A 9,396-nucleotide genomic window follows, 5' to 3' on the forward strand; every position below is an offset into this window, starting at 1 on the left:
GATGGATAAAACCATGTTCAATAGGGCTCAGATGAAGCATATGAAGAAGAGGATTAAAGAGTTGTAGATAAGAGAAATGGACATGGTTTCCATAATCAATGAAATTCACACAATGAGAAGGAGGTTAGAGAGTCATCTCCATAACTTGAAATCCCTTCTAGCACCTAAAGCCATTGTTGTTCACCATCCAACAACCCCAATCATTGAAGTTAAGGAGATATAATCTGAAGAGGTCGAGGAAGATATACAAAAAGAGTACACTTATGAAAACCTTGAGGATATCTTGACATTCAAGATCAAATGATTATAAGAAAGTGAAATGAAGGGTTCCAATGTTTGAATAACATGCTTGATTTCTTCAAAGATAACAAGGTTATATTGCTGAAGTTAGAAAGGAAATGGAAGCCTTCTTAGTATGAATTGGGTAGGCTCTATGATATAAAAAAGGGATTCATACACTCCTTGGTAAAATAAGGATATAGTTGATGTGTTGGAAGCCATACTAAAGAATCTAGCATACATGGAGTAAGAAAAACAAAAGATCAAGCATAGGATATTGCTCATTTCTTCTGTTGAGCATTGTATCATACATACTTTGAAAGAAAGTGATGGAATGACTAATAGCTTGGATGAATGGAAAGGTGAGATGATGTCATTTACATAGAGGGCTATAGCCCACTTCAAAGAAAATGAGAACTTCTAGATAAATGATTTCCATACCCTGTTGGATAAAGATCATTTTTTTGGAGAGAAATTTTGTTAAATTTCAAACTAATGTCCAAGTTGCTATAGGAAAGAAGTGACAAGATATTAAAAAGTAATTTCCTGAGATTTTCAAATTTACATGGCCCACACATGAATATAGTTTTGAATTGATCAATGACTACATGGTAGTCCATAAACTAGTGTAAGTGAGAGCTACTGCTAATTTAGAAGATGAGGCCACAATTGGAGAATGAATGACATGCAACTTTTACTAAAGTAATTTTTAGTTTATATGCATAAGTAATTAGTTAGTTATGAATAGACATGTAATGAGGAGATCTGAAGCTTTTTTGCACCCCTTAATTTTGTATAAGAAGGGGCATCATGATCTCATTTTGACATAAGTTATAAGTTAGTTATGATACAACTCATCCTTGATACAATATGATATTTTGGATATATTTCCCCTATTATGTGTTGGGATTAACCTTAGATAGAAATAAAAATTACATGCAAACATAAACAATATTAGAAAATAATAAATTTCACATAAGAGAACACAAGACACCAAGATTTAACGTGGTTCACCCAAACCCTAGGCTATGTCCACCAACCAACACGTCCAATATTATTATGAACTAGTGATTACAACCTGATTACAACTTGTAATCCCTTACAACTCAATACCACAACAAGAAGTAATTTTTGCATCATACACTATGAAAGATACCTAACCCTAAGCACTTTTATACAAGTATTTTTGCCACTTTAGGGTTATAATTAATTATTACATGTTGGCCCAAAATCTTGATAAAATTATGAAGTATGTATAGTACTTCCTTGATCAGTCAACACAAACTAACAATCTCCTACTTGGGGGTTGATTAGACTCCACACTAGACATCGATCTCCCACTTGGAGACTAAGCCTATAGCAATACAACTACTCCATGGGGCTCCCACTAGATCAAACCACTCTTAACTCTATTGTTCTTTTATTATGTTCAGTCTAGAAGACCAACCAAAGTTGAAGAGGAGTTCAACTTATCCCTTTTCACTACCTTTGTAAACATATCCATTGGATTGTCATATCTATGTATCTTGTCTAGATTTAATTGTCCATCATCCAAAATTGATTGAATGAAATGGTACCACAACTGTATGTGTTTTATTTTTGAATGTAGAGAAAAATTCTTCACAAGATGAATGACACTTTGACTATCTATAAATAATTAATTATCCTTTTAAGGATGTCCTAATTCTTCCAAGAAAAATTGAAGCCATATCATCTCCTTAGCTTCCTCTATAGCAGCAACATACTCTACCTTAGTAGTGGAAATGTACAGTACTTCACTGATCAGTCAATACAAACTAACATTATGCAATATTATAAAGGAGTTTTAACTTTAATGGTTGATAAAATTTCATGGTTTATGCAATCTAAACTCTTTTTCTATTGTTATTTATTCCATATAACAATATAAAGATACTTTCCTTTGATACTCAATTCAAATATTTGGATGTTCCATAAAAAAAAAATTCATTATTTTCCTTTAGAATTCATGTTATTGTTGATAGATTGAAATTTTATGTACCTTTGTTGATAAAATATTGTATGCTATGTAATGTTTGTCTTATTGGTGTCCATCAATGAGGTTAAATTCATTTAGACTAGGATGTTGATATCTACACCTAAGTTTCCTATTACTGTCTAAACACTTAGTCATTTACTAGGCAAGGATGGAAGATCATCACTGTGACTAAGTCATCTAGTAAAGGCTGACCACATAAGGACTTGTTTATTTTGCTTTATATGCTGAGAAAGTCAATGACTGCTGAGCACCTAATTTGAGACCAAGCACATATAAGTCGAGCTATTATAGTTGAGACCAAGTAATGTGTAACATTGTTTTTGCCAAGTAAATAGAAAAGATCAATCATGTAGAAGCTGAGTGCCATCATGAATGTTAGTAATGACCAATTCACTAGTACATTTGGACTTTTTTTTCTGCAAAAATTTTTGACCAACACTATGATTTCATCTTATTTTTGGTTTTCATCCCTATTTTGGTTGAAAATGTCCCAAGTTTTCCTAAGTTGGTTGAATTTTTGACCAACTCGGGTCATAAAAAAATAACAAAATGGATTCATGCACTAGGTTCAATTGTGGGCAAGAGCCCAACTAAAATTCATCGCAAGTTTGGTTTCCCACTTGGGCTTCCCTCTCTCTAGCATTTGCATTACAGGAAGGAAGGTTCAAGTAGCCTTTCTTATTGGAAGGCGAGCATGCAATGAGCCTAGGAAACTTCATGGCTAAAAACTCAAGGAGTGTAATGTCCACTTCCATTTCGTTATCCCTGTCATCCCAACCGTCCATCTTCACCCAATGTAGAGGAGATATATTGTGTTTACTACTTCAACACCCCTATCTATGTCTTTTCATGCTACTGTACATCTCTAATGATTCCCACTCTGCATGCACGGATATGCTTTGAGTTATAACCCTAGATAGAGTGAGTAAAGGGATTGGGTGGGGATTGATTATAGTTGGATCTTGCTTATCAATTATATTTTAAAATTCCCAATTGTACCCCCCACCCTGTATAGGCAACTATATCTTATAGCATAGAATAATATCCTTCACACCTAATTTCACCTTGTTCAACTGGACTCCACCTGATTTCACCATGTTGAGAAAGTCAGATTGATTGTTTTCTACCAACCATGGGAGAGATAGCTCTAGTAATGAGCTAGGTAGACTATGTAGAGAGGGTAACCTACTTCATGGATTCTCGACATGCACTTCCTAGGAGGTATCTACAAGTAGTGGCCTGATATGGTTTACATGTGATTACAATTGTGTCATAGTTTACCATATGAAGGACATGTATTGATCACTTTATGGAGTAGATGATGCTTTTGGTTTGCAACACCCAAGAGGTATACCATCTGTAACTTTTGAGCCTACCCTTTTGTCATTTTGAAACCCTCCTTTGGAAATCAGATTGCAATTCTAGTGTTGTTTGTATTCTTGTAAATTTAAATGTTTGTATTTCTGAGAGAAAAGTTATTTGATATGAAAATTATTTTTGGGTATAGTTTATGGTCTGATTTGGTTGGGAATAGTTGCACTACATCACTTTGCATGTAATTCAATGAAGAAGAATTTTATGCAAAATTTCTACCTTGAAAGATTCAAAATTGTGGATGAGATTTGACGTTCCTTGTAGTTTCCTATGGTGTTCACTAAAGTAACTCAAATTTCAAAATTATCAACTATTTAAATGGTTGTTTAGTAGTTGCTTTAGGTCTAAAGTCAAACAATTCTTAGTAGGCCAGGGCCAAAATGCATTTAAGTAGGAGATGAGGAACAAAAAAAATTCTAGCCATTTCAGTATAGGGATTGGTCTGAGACTAAAGTCTAGCTTGAGTGAGGTTAGTGTAGAAGAGTTAGGGTAAGAACACAATAACCACTCTCCTTTTTGTTACATTATCCATTGTATGTGCCTCATTATCACTTCAAAAGTAGAATTAATAGAAGATTCAAGAAATAACTTTGTATTTAGACTTTCTCTTATTGTCCAACATTATTTTAAATGGTAGAATTAAATGATGAGATCAACTTTATATTGAAGCTTTCTCTTCTTCTCCAAAATTATATATTGGTACTCAAAATTATCAATATTGTCTTCACCATCAAAACAATGCCACAGATACTCTGAAAAATGGATATGTAGACCTGAATCTATCTCACTTGTGTTTTTTTATAGTATACATTTACTTCCCCAATAAAAAAAGCATAGAGCAGATAATTAGAAGATAAGGAGAGATCTTGCAAAAGGACAAGTATTAAACCGTAAATACCCTCTGGATCTATATACAGTAGCATTAGTTCTTATACAGTTTTGCTTCAATTACAAAACATATTAATACTTGAAGCAGGCTAGGGATTTGTAAGATGTTAAATCCCACACAAAAATATCTAACTATGATAATGTATATTAAAGTATAGTAATAAATTCCAAGAAATTCTAGAAACAAATCTGCTTCACTATAGAAGAGGAACCATAACATGTAAAACCCACAGGGTAAAATGCAACCCATTTTTGGACTCACATTCTCTTTTAATAGTGTTCCAACTACTTGGTCCTTTCTATTCTTGAATGGATGACTAGCAAGCACTAAGGGTCCAATGTGTACCCTTCTCTGATGCTAAAAGTCCTCATTTTCATTGTGCTTGCATGCTGTACATAATTTACAAAATTGCATAAATCTCAAATCCCAATCAATCCCATTTTTCCTCTTTTGAATAAATAATAATAAATTTTTAAATTATAAAAAGAATTCCCATTTCCCCAAACCCATCAATTTATGGTTGTGAGAGGAATTCTTGATTCACTCATGGATGAAAAGTCTAACACTAAATGTTTTAGCTCTTCATTTGCTTGCTTTATGAGATTCTCATATTTCATCTTTTGAAATTCCTGCAATAATTCATCAAAAGGAAGAGTTTGCAACTCCTCAATTAAAGCCATGCTTGGTATATTGATAGGCCATCTCCTCAGTGTTGTACAAGAATGTCAATCTTCCTAGTTATTCATATATTGAAAAATACCATGACTTAGAAATGTGAAGTGCGGTAAATCGATCTTCCACTACCTTAGGCAAGAAAATGTTTTACTTACCATGTATTCCTCTTCAAGGTATTTGTGTGATTCTTTGCTTATTTTTTTCACCTCTCCATAGTGACTCTTTCTAAGTAATGTAAATTCATTTGAACAAGGCGCTAGTGTGGATTGAATGTTTGTGTAGATTTCATGATCTAGTTCCAATAAACCTATATGCACAGCTGTCACAGGTTAATTATAGACACACACGCGCGCGTGCACCCCCCCCCCCCCCCCCCCCCCCCCACACACACACACACACACACACACACACACACGACATTGGAATTAAATTTAACTTCAAACCAAGCCATAACTTACAATCAATGGATGACATGAGGTTTTCATTTCCAGTCTAAAATTCCTCATTGGTGGAAGATAAAGAATGTGTAGAATTAGCCAAAATAAGTTGATTTGCCTGTGTGCCACTCTTGCAAGGCCAGAATCATGTCAGTTATGTCAAAATGCAACCTCAAAAATGAAATGGGAAAAGAAAAAAATATTTGAGAGGTTAGTATAGCCCAATACTTGATTATTGAAGCAATAGCTTCAATATTGCTCTTCTCAAGTTTCTGCATTGCATCTTGTGCACTCTTCCATTGTACTCCAGTAGCAATTGCTTTTGTCATACTATACACAAAAATTGGGTGTTTTAGGAGATGGAACATAAAATTTCATAGAATATATTTATTAAAATTTAAGGAATAATTTGATTAAATCCCTACCATTCCTATACAATTTCTTTCATAGAGCTGTACCCCCTTTTCACTGATGTTGTGTCCTTGACATAGTTAGTTTCAACTTGCTCCATGTATATATTCCATTGATTTTGTACACTAGACGTGTCATGTCACATATTTGACATTCCTTCTTGCAACTCATGAGTATTATTTACCGTATTTTCACGTAGATCATGCACAACAGATTGTACCTAAAGGATAATAAATCAATAAGACGTTTAGAAGTTGGATATCTTAATTAGAACTATAGAAAGCAATCTTGCATTTAGTCTATACAAGGTTTCTACAATTTATAGAATGCTATTCAATTTGTTTATGAAAATAGTGCACAACTAGCTCCATTTTAAAACAAATACTGCATGTACGAAACTAATGAGATGTTAAGAACTAGTTTGGAACACAATGTTAAACTTCAAAGAAACTCTTCAATATTAAACGTGTGATATAAGAGAAGACTCACTAATTGTGATTTTTTAGCAGTTGAACGTGCCAACATTTCTACAAATTTGTTCAAAATTTGTTTCTCCTCATTTACAACACACTCTTGTATGCAAAAAGACAATATGTATAATTTTTGTTATACCTCAAGGCATAGAGAATCTTAATATCAAAAAGAAGAAAAATAACTCAAGAGGACCAGATTTTCTTCAAGTTACCTAATATCTTTTTTCGAGATCCTCTAATTTCTTGTCATGAACTCTTTGCACGTCTTCCAAAAAAAATTGAGCTTAGATGCATGCTTTTAAAGGGTTACAAAGAAATTTGTATTGATTTTGGAAATAACCCTTGTGGAATCTATAGTTCTCTAAATAGCCTATATTTAACAAAAAACAAAAGTTATCTTGGTAGTTTAATATGAATATGTAAAAGACTTTGCATCCCTCAAAATTTCTCAATAGATATTATTAGTAAGATGAGAAATGTAACAACCTCTCTTTGTTGTTCTACATATGAAACCATTGTGCACTCTTTCTTGGAAAGAGTGCCATGAAGTTCACTCAACAAAGATTGAACATCTAATATAGCTTTTCCTAACAACTTTATACCAGATAGAAAAAAAACATAATTTTATTATTCATAAATCCTAATGAATGGTTAAGTATGTGAAGGAAAAGAAAACATAAACTTGTTATTAATTAGATCATACACCTTAGACCAAAAATCAAGAACTCTTACGTTCTCAAGTGTAGATGCATGCACAGATACTATTGTGTTGAGTTCAAGAAAAGTAGAGAGAACTTCCATCTAGTGCACTTGCTAGGTCAATTAGGCCTTTCATTCCAAAGTCATAAATTGTCTTTAATTTCTCAACCTCGCTCCTAAGTTCTTTTTTAGCTTGGAAGATAGTATGACCTTACATTAGAATTATGTAATATATTTGAATGAGTTAAAAATAGTAAGGTTGTTGACCCCTACATTAGTTTTTTTGATACAAAGGACTGCATATGCTCTTCCATGGTTGTTAGATGTCATTGTTGTTGTTGTTGGTTTGCAGAATCTTCAACAATCTTATGCAAAACTTCAAGTTCTTCAGTTAACTATAAATAAAAAGTTTGGACAAGAACTTTATTTCCTGTCTCTACCTTATACTTCTGCTTTGAAGAAATAATAGGAGTGGAGTTAGCATCCAACTAGGAACTTTTTATTTCAAGATCAAAAGTCCTCATATGAATGATAGGTATCAATTTTCAAGGAAAAAAGGTTCTTTATTATTCCATAGAACAATAATTACCAATTTTTGCAAATAGTCATGATACATTCTGTGCTATGTTCTCTAGTTCTGATCGAATCCCACAAGTTTGTTCAACAATTTCTTTTTTTGCACATTGGTATCACAATCCTATTTTAGTACATGAATAATGACATAACTGAATTAGACTCAAATGAGAAAAAGTAATACTAGAGATATCAACAATAGCCCCTAACTAGATTGTAGCAAATTGGAGATGATGAATTCCTTTTCTTTGAGCATATAGTTTAGCTTTCTATGCTTCTCTTCTAGATCATTCAAAGCATACTCCCTATCGTCAAGCTTTTTCTACAAGCCAGCATAAATTTTTTAGGTCAATGAGGACACATAAGGAAAAGTGATTGTCAAGGAAAGGTAATATACACTCATACAGACCCTAGTTATCTCAAGCTTATTGCACAAATCTGCACTTTGAAGTTTTTGAGATTCGTAGAGTCCTTGCAACTCCTCTATTTGCTGTATTCAGGCAATGCTACAAATTTAGAAGGAATAATGTAAAAGAAGACAAAACCATTCTATAAATGAAGATAATAATTGTACCTTGTCCTTGGCTTCTATTTTTGTTTCCATTTTTTCCATCTTCTCTATCATGGCCTGAATTTGAAAACAAGGAGTTTATGGAAAGCAACTTGCTAAATATAGGTACAAGGTACAAGAACCCTTAGATCACAAAGCCTACTTGAAATAAGAGACTTAACCTTTTTTTTAGCTTCATCCTGGAGGAAATTTTCACGTGGTAAATATAATATATCACTATTCACAATTGAATTTTTTTTTGTCAACTTTGGCAATATCAAGAGTGCATAATGAGGCATGTTACACTTCAATAGTTTTGCTTTTGCTTACATTCTTGGATGCTTTCATTTCAAAGAATACATGTCCATGTTATATGTTTATGTTCTTCTTTCTCTTATATTCATACATGTTTCAATACATTGTTGTCCATAAATTGCAAATTCCTTGTAGTGCCTGCCCCTAGATCGCATTTCTCTTATCATTGTCAAATTCTTTTAGGTTGATTTTATGCATTGATTAGTTTAGAGATATTGGATTTACAATATTATGATATTATTTCATGTTTTGGATTACATATATACTTGTTGATTTCATTTCACATGACGTTAGTGATGTCTTTAATGATGATTATGTTGTATTGATAGAGATGCATTATTATATGTACGAATTTGATGTTAGACTTGTGATTTTTACGATACTTACCCCATACTTGCATGTGTATGGTGTGCGTGTTTATTTTATCTTTTTGTCTGACGTGTTTGATGTGGCTAAGGGAGGGAGTCGTAGTCACCTGCTAGTCGGGATCTACACGATGAACCACTCCCCGCCATTGTCTGTTTAGTTTAGATATATTATATACATGTACATGCTCGTCTTTTATGCAGGATGCAGGTACTGGGCATCGACTTCCCTGAATTGCCAGGATGAGCGTGCCCTATTACAAATACTCAAATGGTGAGAATGGGAAGATAATGATCAGGTCCAATCCTAGCCATAAGCCTATAATACTTGTCCTGCAA

At 33.3% G+C, this 9,396-nt stretch overlaps 1 pseudogene; it reads right to left on the reverse strand.

Moving 5' to 3' along the window:
* Window positions 1-5,068: 5,068 nt before the first annotated feature.
* LOC149538809 (kinesin-like protein KIN-5A) lies at window positions 5,069-8,676 on the reverse strand (annotated as a pseudogene).
* Window positions 8,677-9,396: the final 720 nt, after the last annotated feature.

This window comes from Cupressus sempervirens, chromosome 9 (assembly GCF_028749045.1).
Source record: "Cupressus sempervirens isolate cs-2001-9-10 chromosome 9, ASM2874904v1, whole genome shotgun sequence".
Classification (NCBI taxonomy): domain Eukaryota; kingdom Viridiplantae; phylum Streptophyta; class Pinopsida; order Cupressales; family Cupressaceae; genus Cupressus; species Cupressus sempervirens.